The sequence below is a fragment of the Hippopotamus amphibius genome, chromosome 10 (assembly GCF_030028045.1).
Source record: "Hippopotamus amphibius kiboko isolate mHipAmp2 chromosome 10, mHipAmp2.hap2, whole genome shotgun sequence".
Taxonomy (NCBI): Eukaryota; Metazoa; Chordata; class Mammalia; order Artiodactyla; family Hippopotamidae; genus Hippopotamus; species Hippopotamus amphibius.
Window position 1 is genome coordinate 29,144,490 of NC_080195.1, and position 15,016 is coordinate 29,159,505.

The following is a 15,016-nucleotide window of genomic DNA, read 5'->3' on the forward strand; positions in this document are numbered from 1 at the left end:
CTAAATTAAACTATTATAAAATATGTGCCAATCTGTACAAGTCTATAGAAATACTTTGTGATTTTTTTGTTTGTTTGTTTGTTTTAATTTTTATGGAAATATAGTTGATTTACAATGTTGTGTTAGTTTTAGGTGTACAGCAAAGTGATTCAGGTATATGTAATATATACACATTCTTTTTTAGACTCTTTTCCATTTTTTTTTAATTTAAGTAAATAACTGTCTGAGAATAGCCAAGAAATTTCAGAACAGTGAGGAGGGACTTGCCTTACCAGATAGTAAATACAAAATCAATACAGTCAAAGTGGTGTGGTGTTGCCAAGCTTGCATGCAAACTTCCAGCCAACAAACCTGAGGATGTGGGAGTCAGGGTGAAAAGAAGGGAAATGATTGAAAGTCTATATTTGGAACACATGGACTCCCCAGGAGCTCTCACCAATGCAAGCAACCAAGCATCTGCCTTCCCTACTACTCAAGGAAACTAGAAGTCTTTTCTCTGAAAAACAAATTAAACCAAGGAGAGTCTAAATTCAGGGAGATGGGTTCATCAAAGGACAAGAACTAGGCAAACAATGAAAATAAGAAAATTCTATGAAAGTCTACTCTTTACATATGAAGGACCCTCCACCCATTCCTGCTCTGTTTCCAGAATGCAAGCAGCCAAGTACACCCTCACACACATCAACATAATTCTGAAGCAAGAGACTGGATGACACTTCACTGGTAGGAAAAAAAAAGACCCCCTACATACTGACACTAGAGGAATGCAGTGAAAAGGGTCACTGGCAACCTACTCCCCCCTCCCCCAGTAAAGCCCCTCCCCCTAGTCACAAACAACTCCAGTTAAACATGGACAGAGAGCCAAGGATCCTCAGACCCTTAAGGATATTCTTTTCATAGAAGATACAATGGAAAGTAAACATGAGGGAAAGAATATAGAAGGAAAATAGACGAAGCAATATTACTCTCAGAAAGATAAGATGATTTTTCATCCATAAAGCAAAAGTGAAATGCTATTTAAAAAAGTAAAATGCTATTAATGCTCAACTTGAAAACAAGAAAGAGATCTTAGAAATTAAAATTGATAACCAAAATAACATTATTCAAAAGGATTAAAATTTAAAAGTAAGGAAGTCTCCCATAAATTATAACTAAATGACCAAAAAAAAGTAGAAAATAGAAGTAGAAAAGATATGAAGACATATAAACCCAAAGAATAAGAATCCAAATAATAATAATAAGAATAAAGAGAAAAATTCATGGGAAGGAAATTATTGATGGAAAAATTAAATAAAGTTGCATAGAACTAAAGGACATGAGGATTCTCCAAGTGACTAGCATAGTGAATGAAAAAATAAAAGTCTGCATCTTGGAACATCATTGTGAAATTTCAGACATTAAAGATAAAGAGATAATCTATTAAAAGTCCATGGGTCAAGGTTGGGGTGGAGGGAGCGGGTGCATATAAAGAAATGGGAATCAGAATGGGTCAAACTTCTCAAAAGAAATCCTAGATGTCTAATGATGGTGGATCAATATTTTAGAAGTTATGAAGGGAACACAAAAATCAGTTGCATTACCATACATTAACAAAGAACAATCTAAAAAAGAAATTAAAACAATTTCATTTACAATAACAGTAAAAAGAATGAAATACTTAGGAAAAAACTTAACCAAGGAGGCAAAAGACTTGTACACTAAAAGCTACAAAACTATGCTGAAAGAAATTAAAGAAGACACAGAAATGGAAAAACGTTCCTGTTCATGGATTAGAAGACTTAATATTGGTAAGATGTCAGTACTACTCAAAGCCATCTACAGGTTCAGGGCAATCTATTAAAATCCCAACAGTGTTTTTGCAGAAATAAAAAAAATTCATCCTATATTCATATAGAATCTTAAGAGACCCTGAAAAGCCAAAACAATCTTGTAAAAGAATAACAAATTTGGAGGAGGTCTCACACATTCTGATTTCAACACATACTACAAAGCTACAATATACAAAACAGTGTGGCACTGACATAAAGACAGATATATAGACCAACAGAACAGAACAGGGAACCCAGAAATAAACTCTAGCATGTGGGCAGATGACTTTCAACAAAGATGCCAAGGCCATTCAACAGTCTTCAGCAAATGTTGCTGGGAAATAGCCAGATGCAAAAGAATGAAATTGGGTCCTTGCCTTACACTGTATACCAAAATTAACTCAAATAGATGAAAGATCTAAATGAAAGAACTGAAACTGTAAAATTCTTAGAATAAAACATGGGGGGAAATCTTCATGACATTGGATTTGGCAATGATTTCTTGGCCATGACATCAAAAACACAGGCAACAAAAGAAAAAATAGATGTTAGACTTCATCAAAAATTTAAAAGAACACTACCAATAGAGTGAAAAGAAAACCTATGGAATAGAGAAAATATATCTGATAAAGGATTGATAGTCAGTATATATGAAGAACTCCTACTACAACTCAGCAACAACAACAACAAAAAACCCCAATTAACAAATTGGCAAAGGACTCCAAAGGAGATATACAAAAGGCTAATAAACATTTGATCAAGGACTTCCCTGGTGGCACAGTGGTTAAGAATCTCCCTGTCAATGCAGGGGATGCAGGTTCGAGCCCTGGTTGGGGAAGATCCCACATGCTGTGGAGAAACTAAGCCCACGCGCCACAACTACTGAGCCTGTGCCCTGGAGCCCGAGAGCCACAACTATTGAGCCCGTGTGCCACAACTGCTGAAGCTCGAACACCTAGAGACCGTGCTCCACAACAAGAGAAGCCACAGCAATGAGAAGCCCACGCACCACAACAAAGAGTAGCCTCCACTCGCCACAACTAGAGAAAGCCCTCATGCAGCAACGAAGACCCAATGCAGCCAATAAATAAAATAAATAAAAATAAATTTATTTAAAAAAATTTGAAAAGATGCTCAGTATCACTAATCATTAGAGAAATGCAAATCAAAACCACGAGATACCACTTCTCACCCATTAGGATGGTCTGTATAAAATAAATTTTTAAAAAGCAGAAAATAAAAAAGCATTGGCGGGAACATAGAGAAATTGGAACCTTTGTGCATTGCTGATGGGAATGTAAAATGATGCAGCTGCTATAAAAAAACAGTATGGCAATTCCTCAAAAAATTAAATAGAATTACCACGTGATCTCGTAATTCCACTTCTAGATTATATACTCAAAAGAAGTGAAAGCAGGGACCAAAAGAGCTATTTGTACACCATGTTCACAGCAGCATTATTCACTCACTGTAGCTAAAAGGTGGAAATGACCCAAGTTACCATCAGCAGATGAATAGATAAACAAAATGTAGTACAGCCATATAGGAAAATTCCATTCAGCAGTAAAAAGGAACGAACTACTGTTACCTGCAACAATATGAATGAATCTCAAGATTAGATAGATAGATGATAGATAGATAGATGATAGATAGATAGATAGATAGATAGATAGATAGATAGATAGATGATAGATGATAGATATTTTAAAGAAGCCAACATAGAAGAGTAAATATTATATGACCCCATTTGGAAGATAAAGAGGGCAAATCTCTAGAAACAGAAGGTAGGTCAGTAGTTGCCTGGGACTAAGGCAGGGAGTGGAGGTTGGCTTTAAATGGGCACCGGGAGACCTTAGGGTGGTGCAAATGTTCTAAAACTGGATTGTAGTGATGGTTGCACAACTGTATGAATTTACTAAACTCATCAAACCGTACACTTAAAATCAGTGAATTTTATGGTAGGTAAATTGTACTTCAGTAAATCTGTTTTATAAAAAAAAAAAAGGGTAATGTCAGTTATTCCTCCCCGTACTCACTGTATTACCCAAAGAGCTTTGTTCTGACAGCCTGAAAGTGAGCAGGTGAGGCCGGCAAAATGAAAAAGGTGAATTGTCCTCTGAAGTACTTTATGACACCCGGAAGAAAGAACTGTAGTCTTTAGGGGCTGTTCCATCACAATCTAAGGAGACGGAGAGCCAGGGTGGGGCCAGAATTTCTCTTCCTGCAAAGGGAAAATCTCAGGCAGCAATGCCCTGTGAAACTGCCAGGTACTGTTTCCCAACGTCCCATTGGGACATCAGAATCCCAGGGAGAGGGACTGTTTCTCCATCTCCCAACATGGAAAAGAAAAGAATTACTACCATCAAGTGATTAGAGGAAAGGAGCAGGGCTGGATCTCTGTGTGTGTGTGTGTGTGTGTGTACACACCAGCACACGATTAAACCCCTACACAGACACAGACCCATTTGCATGTTTGACATAAAATACAAAGTTTCATCACAATCATATCACAATTATATTACATACTTTTAATTATAGGGAAATGATAAGGCAATATACTCAAATGCTACTCTTGGTTAGTTACTCATTTTTAACTAGGAACTGAAAATAACTTTTTTTGAAAACTTCCCTTTTTACATGGGTTGGCCCTCATACCAATTAGCAGGCAGCATGTGCACAGAGAAAGTCTCTTTATCTAGAAAGGTAAATGCTTAATTCAAGCTTTTGCATAATGAAATTAACTCTAATCTAAATAAGATTCTGAAGGATAAAAGCAGTCTGGAATGTTAATGTCAACACGTGCAGTTATTGAAAGAACGGACTTACTAGAAAACAAGGAAACAAATTAAAAACACTTGCATTGGGTTCAAAGGAAAACCTTTACCAGCTTCATTAGTTTGGGAATCGATGTCACGTATCGTCTCCAGAGCCAGCCGTGTGACTGCTGCTTTCATCGTCGTTGTTTACTACGTAAGAAGGTGAGGGAGACCAAGAAGGCAGAAGGTTACTCTGGGCAGAGAAAAATACCTGACTAACACAGGTCTCCAGAGATCATTCGTTTGCCTGTATTTCCAGAGTGGCTGGTTCTGTAATCAGATTAGCCAAATATTCATAGAATTTCTACTTTCTCATTATGCTTCACAGACATAACAAACAGTGTGATTCGTTTGTGTGGAAAAGTTCACTGAGGTCAAAGGTAGGAACTGCATTTGACTCTGCCGCTTACAGGCTGTCCACCCACACGTGTACCAGTTTATGCATGTTTAAGACACGGAGGATCCTCCTACCCTCAGGACTGTCTTGAGAATTGAATGGTGTGATGTCTGGTGAAGCAGTTGCCACCAAGAGGCCACCCAATCAATGGTGGGTCTTTTTGCGTTCCATTGCACACGTCACCCACTGTTCACTTGCCCAAACACACACACACACACACACACACATATCACGAGTCTTACTCTGAGAAGCTTTGTTGACATTTCCCATGGAAAAATACAAAAGGAACCATTCTCAAGGAGAAAAACTCAACAGCACACAAGATGAAGACAGTGAAGTCACCTCTGCTCCCAGGGAAGGAGGGCTGGTGACTGGAAACACCAAAGAGACACCCATTTCCCTGCCCTCCCCCGTTCTGACAGCAATAGGATCAGAGGCTGCCCGGGCACCCTAACCTGCCTGGGAATCTGCTGGGTGAAAGGCAGAGCCTGTGGACCCAGCTGCCTGTGAGGTCAAAGCTGCATATTCAAGCCCCATAAGGAGACTGATCCTGGCAGCAGTCTCCTTCCTGGCCCTGACCTGCACGTGGTGCTTCCCATTGGACCGGAGGAGCTATGTCTGGCGGTTGGGAGGAGTAAAGGCTCGTTGCAATCCATTCCCCTCATCTGAAAAAAAAGAATTCAAAACATTGATCCTATTAACAGATGTCCTTTTAATATCAATATGTGGGAGGGGCCACAAAGAAGCAGGGCTCTGGACTGTAGACAATTGTATTACTCAGATAAAACATTCAGCTGCTATAACAAAAGTCAAAATAAGAGCCGCTTAAAGGGACTTCCCTGGTGGCGCAGTGGTTGAGAATCCGCCTGCCAATGCAGGGGACACGGGTTCAGTCCCTGGTCCGGGAAGATCCCACGTGCCTCAGAGCAGCTAAGCCCATGTGCCACAACTACTGAGCCTGCGCTCTAGAGCCCGTGAGCTGCAGCTATTGAGCCCACGTTCCACAACTGCTGAAGCCCATGCACCTAGAACCCATGCCCCGCAACAAGAGAAGCCACTGCACAGGGGAGCCGGTGCACCGCAACGAAGAGTAGCCCCCGCTCACTGCAACTAGAGAAACCCCGCACGCAGCAATGAAGACCCAACACAGCCAATATATTAATTAATTAACTGTTTTAAAAAAAGAGTGGCTTAAACATGATGGTTTATTTCTCTCTCACTTAAGAATCCAAGTGCAAATAATCCAGGGCAATAAGGCAGCTCTGCAATAGCAGGAACCCAGGTTCCTTCTAACATGTGGCTCTGAAGACCTCAACACATGGTTTCTGTTTTGTCATCTCACGTGGGTACTGGAGCCCCATTATTTTGTATACATTCCAGCCAGAAGGAAAGGGAAACAGCAAAGGCAAGGCGTCACCCTTCCCTTTTGTTTAAAGATACAACTAGAAAGTCGTGCACATTACCCGAGTTCACATCCCAGTGACTAGGAGACGAGTGGAGGCCCCATCCAACATGGCGCATACACAGCACCCATCCAACATGGCGCATACCCGGCAGGAGGGCCTGCCTGCTCTTCAACATCGTGAACTGCTCCGTCCTGCACCACCAAGCTGACGCATCCCAGGATGCATTTCATCCCACACTACCCCCTTTTATTCTATAACCTATGCGGATTTCAAATCTGATGCATTAGTTTCAGCACATAAGATATGTAAGACCCATTGGTTAGGGTGACCAATGCATCCTAGCTGGCCCGTGACTTTCATGGTTTGGACACTGAAACCCATGCATCCTGCAAAACCTCTCAGTTTAGGGCAAACCAGGACAGTTGGTCAAGTTTTTATATCTAAGCTTCATCATCTTCTGTTGACATTTATGTGTTTAGATCAACAAAATGAAAAGCATGGAAATGAATGTTTAAGTAGCAATTGTAATTCTGGAAGTTTCTGGTAAGGTCCAAAACTACATGCGGCAAGATGGACACGGGCATTGAATGTGGCCAAACCAGGTTCCCCTGGCTTTCATGGCAACCTCAGTATGGAAAGAGATAGCTGCAGGTCAGACCCCTCTTTTCTGGACTCCCTGGAATAACCTCTTCCACAAATATTTTAGATGATTTGCAGAGAAGAAAAGGGATTTGGACAATGGTTTTCCAACTACAGTGCACTTAAGAATAACCTGAAGAACATGTTAAAAATATGCCTTTCTCAGAAATAGAGACACAGATGTAGAGAACAAATGTATGGACACCAAGGGGAGAAAGTAGAGTGGGGGGGGATGAATTGGAAGACTGGGGTTGACATATATATACTAATATGGATAAAATAAATAACTAATAAAAATTAAATTAAAAAGAAACAAAAATGCCTTTCTGAGCCCCATCCCTCTAAGCCTCCACCCAGAAAATTTAGCTTGGGAGTATCCAAAACACAGTCATTTTAACCAGAACCCCAAGGGATCCTGAGGGACAAAAGGGGTGGAGCACATTTTCAAGGGTCTGGAGTAGAGGTGGAAGGTGTAGAATTACTTCCCTTCTCACTGCAAGTAAGGCAGATCCATGCAGCAAGGAACTCTTGGTGTCAGGACTGCTGTTATCCAAAAATCACTTTCTTGTAAATCTTGAGATTGTTGGAGCACCTAAAGCAAAGCACATCTGAGTTAATCCAGATAACTAGGGTCTACATACACACACGTGCTGTGTAACATATAGACCCATATATTTATTAATATAATGTATACATTGATAATGGCATAAATAAGACCACAGCTGTTAAAATGACACTAAGGAACAGGCATTCAATAAGTCTTTATACATAGAGATGCTATGGTGGTGTTTAACACGTATATTAACACATCAGGAGTCCTGTTCTGACCACATGAAAACTGACATGGCCATAAGATAACCACAGAGGTGATAAATGGGGAGTTGGATCCAAGAGCCTACCACCCTGGCGTTTGGTCAGGGGTCAGGTTAGGGGTAGAGATACAGATTTAGGGAGTGATCTACCTAAAGCCTCCCGGTCTTCAGTAAAACACAGGCCACAGGAGCTGGGGTTTAAATGCTGAGTCAAGGTCAGAGACCCCATGGCCCCACAAGCAGGAGCCAAGCTTCCTACCTAAAACCAGGAACTGGTAGAACTTGGGCTGTCTATCCACCAACAGAAGTGAGAGTGTCCGTTCATGAGCTCAGGATACAGCTCAAAGGCCAGGTGTGGAAGTCCTTTGCCTCTTGAGGTAATAACCCTAATTCATTATCCTTCAGTACAGAAATTCGTGGAGGAAAGCACAGGATTGTCTCACAAGCACTCCACAACCCACCACATCAACAGGAAAAAAATCCCACAGACAACATCCCCAAGGGAAGACGCAGTAAGGCCAAAATCACAATATTTGAGGAAGGCCAAAACAATCAACATATCCTACCCCTCCAACCCACATCCCAGGAAAGGGAAGAAATCACACCTGCAGAGGTAGAGATAATAGGAGAATCCGAAAGGGACTTTGAAATTGCTGCAGTTGGAAATAGAAAATCATTTAGGGTTTTGAGAAAAAGCCAGACTTGCTGAAAGGAGTGTTTTGGAATGATTAGGGTGGCAGTGACACACAGAATTAAATGGAGAAGGGTGGGATTGGAGGCAGCAAGAATAAACTTCATACTATCTACAGGTAGTGTTCTCTCCTTCTTCTGAACACCCCTAAAATTTAACCTGCACTTCTCTTAGGACTTTATGACCTCAACATATAATTCCATGTTTTAAAGCTGCTTTCACAAATACAAACCATACAAAGGAACCTGCTGAACTCAAGGCTCTCTATGTATATAAACATATATACATAAATCTTTCTATATCCCCCACAGCACCTAACATAGTGTGCTGGGCACACAGGAGAAGTTCCACAAATGTTTCATGAATCAATGATCCAACACACAAACAAGCACCACGTTAGGAAGTGACTGATTAGAACCTTGCCCCATGGACTGGAGCACAAAACCCAGCTGATGGCACATCATTAGTTTATCTTCCTAGGACCAGGTATGCTCTCTAAACTGGTTCTCTTCTTAGCTTATGTGGACATCATCTGTCAATGTATTTAAAAATCAGTTGGATTCAGTGACAGCCTTAAGCCCTGTCACACCGAGGAAAGTCTTTTGCTATGTGTGGATTTCCCTGATGCAGATGGTTGTATAACCTGTCTTCCTCTTCAAATTGATTGTCAGCTTATAGACACTTGACTTTACATTATAGCAAGACCTGCCCTATATCTGAGTACAACACTCCTAATCAGTTAGAGCCCTTCTCCTTCCCTCTTTGAGGAAAAGGTCCTAACGTAATGACCAAGCCCTGGGAAACTGCAATGACTCAAGAACTTGCACAAGAGCACAAACTGACCACACTGAATAGTAGAGAAGCAAAGATTGCAGGACCTCCTTAGGGGACCAGAGCCATGCTTATCACCAAAGCTCTCCTGTGTGATGGTGGTGATGGTAATGATGATGACACAGATGACAATGACACACAGCTATCTTTTATTGAACATCTAATGTTGCCAGGCATTATGCTAGTCATCTTTAATATAATTCGGCATAAAATTCTCACAAGAATCCAATTTAAAAGGTACTAGAGGGGACTTCCCTGGTAGCACAGTGGATGAGACTCTGCGCTCCCAATGCAGGGATCCTGGGTTCAATCCCTGCTTCAATCCCTCGTTGAGGAACCAGATCCCACATGCATACCACAACTGAGTTCACATGACACAACTAAGGAGCCCACGAGCTGCAACTAAGGAGCCTGCCTACCGCACTGACTTGGTACAATCAAGTAAATAGATTTTTTTTAAAGGTGCCCATTTTAAAAAGCATGCCCATTTTACAAATGAGAAAATTGAAGAGGAAAGAAGTTAAATGTTATTCTTTGCAAAAATCTGGTAGGTGTCAAAGCCAGGATTCAAACCCAGGTCGGTCTGAATGTAGTTGTGTTCTCTTCACCTCCCCACACTGCCTCCACAAGCCCAGCCTCCAACAAAACATCCAGCAGCCCCCAGCCACTTTGAATAATTGTCTCCAGGACTTCAGATGATGTACAGGGGTTTTGGAGATGGAATTGTTTCCCAGGAGACAGGAAGCATGCACAGGCACCAGCTTCCTGAGTTTATATTCCAATTTTGTTCATGGCCTCTTGAAGAGACTGACTAAATAAGTCTGGTTTCATCACGCTGCCTCCATTTCACTCCATAGAGAACAAGCCGACCCCTCCCAGCTCCTGACTTCTGTGCGCCCAATGTGAAGCCAAATACCCACCCACATGGCCAAAGCAACTGTAAATAAATAGCTCTGAGATGTTAATGGGCTTCTTTGGGGATACAAAGTAAGGCAATAATGGAGAAATAGTACTCATAGCACATTCTGGTATTTACATCATTGAAATGGTCCATTGCCAGCGTGATCAAAACACGCTGCACTGGCTTGCTCTCTAGCTCAAAATAACTGCAGAATTAATTATTTTAAAGGGTTCCAAGGAACTTAAAATGTGTGATTTTTTTAAATGATTCTACAAACCACATGACCATCAACAAGCCAATAAGAGAAAAAAACTGTGGTCCAGTCACACTGTGAACTACTAGAAATTAGTAAAAATAGGTGAATTACATTACAGCTACTTGCAACAACATGGATGAATCTTAGAAACATTATAGCCAGGCAAGACATAGGATCAAATGACTCGAAATCAAGAAGATAGATGATAGATAGATACATAGATAGATAAACAGAAAAAAACAGTGATAGAGATATTAGCTATCAAATAGGAAATTTAAAATAGTTATTACTAATACGTTCCTCCAAAAAAGGAAGGGAAAGGGTAGAGAATATTACCCAAGATCTGGAATCTGTTCAGGAAAGAATCTAATGGAAATCCTAGAATGAAAACAATTAAATTACTGAAATTAAGAATCAAATAGAGGGAGTTCCCTGGAGGTCCAATGATTAAGACTCAGCACTTTCACTGCCAGGGCCCAGGTTCAATCCCTGGTCAAGGAACGAAGATTCCACAAACTGCACAGCACAGCTAGAAAAAAAGAATTGAACAGAGAGGTTCAAAAGCAGATGAGATGTAGCCAAAGAGAGGATAATAAAGCACAGAAGAAAAGAATGAAGGGAGGGGAGAGGGCAGATCATGAGAGAGCTAGAGACATGGTAAAAAGCATCTAGCATGTTCGTAACTGGAGTCCCAGGTGGAGAGGAGAGTGATAAAGGGATAAAAGCAACTTTTAAAGAAATGCTGGCTGAAAATTCTCCAAAAATAATGAAAGATATTAAGCCACACAATAAAGAATTTCTACAAAAGTATAACGATTCTTCAAAAAATTAAGACTAGAAACAATATACAATCTAGTAATTCCATTTCTGGGTATTTATCCAAAGAATACAAAAACACTAATTCAAAAGATATATACACCCCTACGTTCATAGCAGTATTATTTACAATAGCCAAGGTACAGAAGCAACCTAAGTGTCCATCAACAAATGAATGAATAATGAAGATGTGGCACGCGCATATACATACACACAATGGAATCCTACTCAGGCATGAAAAAGAATGAAATCTTTCCATTTGGGACAAAATGGATGGATCTTTAAGGTATTATGCTAAGTGAAATATTGAGAAGTCAAACCAAGAAAGACAAGTACTGTGTGATTTCACTCATATTTGGAATATAAAAAAACAGCAAAGAAGTAAAAATTAATAAATCAGATAAAAGCAAACTGTAGATACAGAGAACAGAATAGTGGTTACCAGAGGGATGGGGGAAGGAGGGCAAAATAAGTAAAAGGGATCAACTGAATGGTGACAGCTGGAAAGTAAATTTTTGGTGGTGAGCACACTGTAGTGTGTACAGAATTAGAAATATAATGTTGTATACGTGAAACTTACATAATGTTATAAGCCAATGTTACCACAGTAAAAAATTTAATCAAAAACTGTTTTAATCTAAAAAAAAAAATTTTCTATAATCCCCAAGCAAGATAAATACAAAATAGATAAGCACAGAAGAATTGCTGAAAATCAAAGACAAAGATAAAAATCTTAAAAGTAGCCAGAGTGAGGAAAACCCACATTTTTTCAAAATAGCAACAATAAAGCTGATAGCTAAAAGCAATAGAAAAAATGCGAACCAGAAGATAGTTAAAGGAAATTTTTAAAATACTGAAAGAAAGTAATTACTAACCTAAAATTCTATGCTCAGGGAAAATAATCTTCAAAAGTGAGGCCATAATAAAGATATTTTCAAGCAAACAAGAACTGAGAGAATTTATCATTTAGTATATTTGTGTTAAAAGAAACACTAAAAGGATTTTTTCAGGCAGAAGGTAAATAATCCCAGATAAAAGCATAGTAATGCACAAAGGAATAAACAGCACCAAAAAGGTGAAATTTATGGATAAATCTAAATTAATATTTACTGTATAAAACAATAATACTAATGTTTTGAGGGGTTCAAAATAGAGAAATATATGTTAACAATAGCACAAAAGCCAAGAAGAGGGTAGTGGAGTTAAAGTGTTGTAAGTTTCTTTCATTATCCAGGATGTGAAACAAATACTTATTTAAGGAGGTTATAATAAAACAGTGGTACATGTTGCAATCTCTAGGGTAATCACTAAAGAATAATAAAATAATGTACCAATAAAACAAGCTAATGGAGAAGGGAAATTGAATAATTTTTTATTACATGATTAATCCAAAGGAGGAAAGAAAGGAGATCAAACAATAAAAAAAAAAAAAAAAAAAAAACACATGGAACAAAAAGAAAGTAAACAGTAAGAGGATCAGTTTAAACCTTAATATCAATGATTACTTTAAATATAAGTGGACAAAAGTCTCCAATTAGAAGACAAAGATTGTGAGACTGGATAAAAGTAAATAAAATCCAACTATATGCAACTTACAAGTAACACAACTTAAACATATGGATACAGAAAGAAAAGTTGTGCCGCAGTTTTTAAACACAGCCACAAATCCTTTGCCACTCCTCTCATTAAGAAGTGAGGGTTTAACTCCCCTCCACAACCTGGACAGGCTTGTGACTCCTTCAACCAATAAAGAATGGCAGAGATAACACTGTGATTTTTCAAGTCTAGGTCATAAAAGGCTATGCAACTTCAGCCTTATTCAGTGAAACTCTCACTCTCAGAGCTCTGAGCCACTGTGTAAGAAGGCTGACTGCCCTGAGGCTGCCAGGGTAGCCCGAGCTACGTGGGGAGTCTTCACGGAGCCCAGTCTCCAGTTATCCTGGCCCAGATACCAGCCAGGTGAGTGAAAAAGTCTGCAGATGATTCCAACCCCCAACCATTCAAGTATTTTCAACCATGACTGCAGACATCATAGAGCAGAGATAAGGCATCTCTGCTATGCTCAGTCCAAATTCCTGACCCACCAAACCTATGACTGAGACAAAAGAGTGGTTGGTTTGTGCCACCAAGTTTTGAAGCGCTTTGTTATATAGCAACAGATAATTGGAAATGGTTGAAACTAAAAGGATGGATGGAAAAGGATATTCCAAGCAAAGATTAATCAAAAGAAATGTGGTGTATCTAGACAAGTATCAAAGAAAATAAACTATAAGGCACACCGTTTTACTGAATAACATTTCTTAATGAAAATGGGATTGGTAAAACAGAAAATAAAGCAATTTTAAATTTGTACACACATAATAACGTAGCTTCAAAATATATAAAGCAAAAATTGACAGAATGAGGGGAGAAAAACACAGATCCACGAGTATAGTTGCAGATTTTCACATACTTCTACGAGTATATTTTAAAGGATTAACACAATTCATATAAATTCTCTGATGACAGTTAAATTGAGCAAGAGATCCAAAACAGAAACATAACTAGGAACCCCTCAGATGTTTAGAAATTAAGAAGTATCCTTTTCTAAATAATCCATAGATCAAAGTTAAAAAAATTACACTAAAATATCAAGCTTCTAGCAAACAACAAAAATACCATCAATAGAGGGAAAAAAGGCAAACACGGTTTGGGAGAAGATGTTTGCAGTACTTATGGAGATTAGACAATATTTTAAACTGGATGGCAGTGAAACATATGAAAAATAAATGGATGCAACTGAAATAGAGATCAAGAGAAGTAGCCCAGTACACCTACCAAAATAGCTAAAAATTTTTTGCTTAACTGACAATACCAAGTATTGGCAAGGATGTGCAGCAACTAGAATTCAAACATACTGCTGGTGGTACAGGATGTAAATTGGTACAACCACTTGGGAAAATTGTTTGGAAGTATCTGTTATAACATGTTGATACTCTATGACACATCAATTATACTCCTGTTATATCCTACAGAAATGAGTACATAAGTGCGCCAAAAGACATATGCAGGAAAGCTCACAGCAGCTTTCTTTATAACAACCAAAAAATGGACACAACACAAATGTCTATTAACAGAAGAAGGGTGCTCACTTTGACAGCACATATACTGAAACTGGAATGATACAGAGAAGATTAGCATGGCCTCTGCGCAAGGATGACATGCAAATTCACAAACCATTCCGTATTTTTTTAACTATTTTACAAAGATCGACTGCAAAGAGCAAATCAGAGATGTCGTTTACTTCCAGGCCAGACTCTATCACACCCTGGGGAAGACCCAGGAGAGGAACCCATGTGCGATGCTCTTTTAGCACTGCATCAGAACCTGCCCTTTCACGGGTGCCCTTGATAAATCTCTCGTGAGGATATCCCTGCTGGACCACTGTGCAGAGTGTAAGATTTTGGACTTGTTCAAACTCCCTTCCTCCATATAAATGATGTATTTGATGTCTGTCTTATCAATAAACTGCATTCTGATTTTTTTTAAATGGTAGAATGAATGAATAAACTGGGTGGTTTATTCACACAACAGAATATCACTCAACCAATGAAAAAGAAAATAATTAGTACATATGGATATATGAACATGGGGGGATCTTGCA

The 15,016-nt window shown here is 39.2% G+C and overlaps 1 non-coding gene across 1 annotated transcript; it reads left to right on the forward strand.

The window, feature by feature from the left end:
- Positions 1-14,496: 14,496 nt before the first annotated feature.
- LOC130830701 (U6 spliceosomal RNA) lies at positions 14,497-14,603 on the forward strand. Its single transcript, XR_009047868.1, has one exon. It is a non-coding gene; the product is annotated as a U6 spliceosomal RNA (small nuclear RNA).
- The last annotated feature ends 413 nt before the right edge of the window (positions 14,604-15,016 follow it).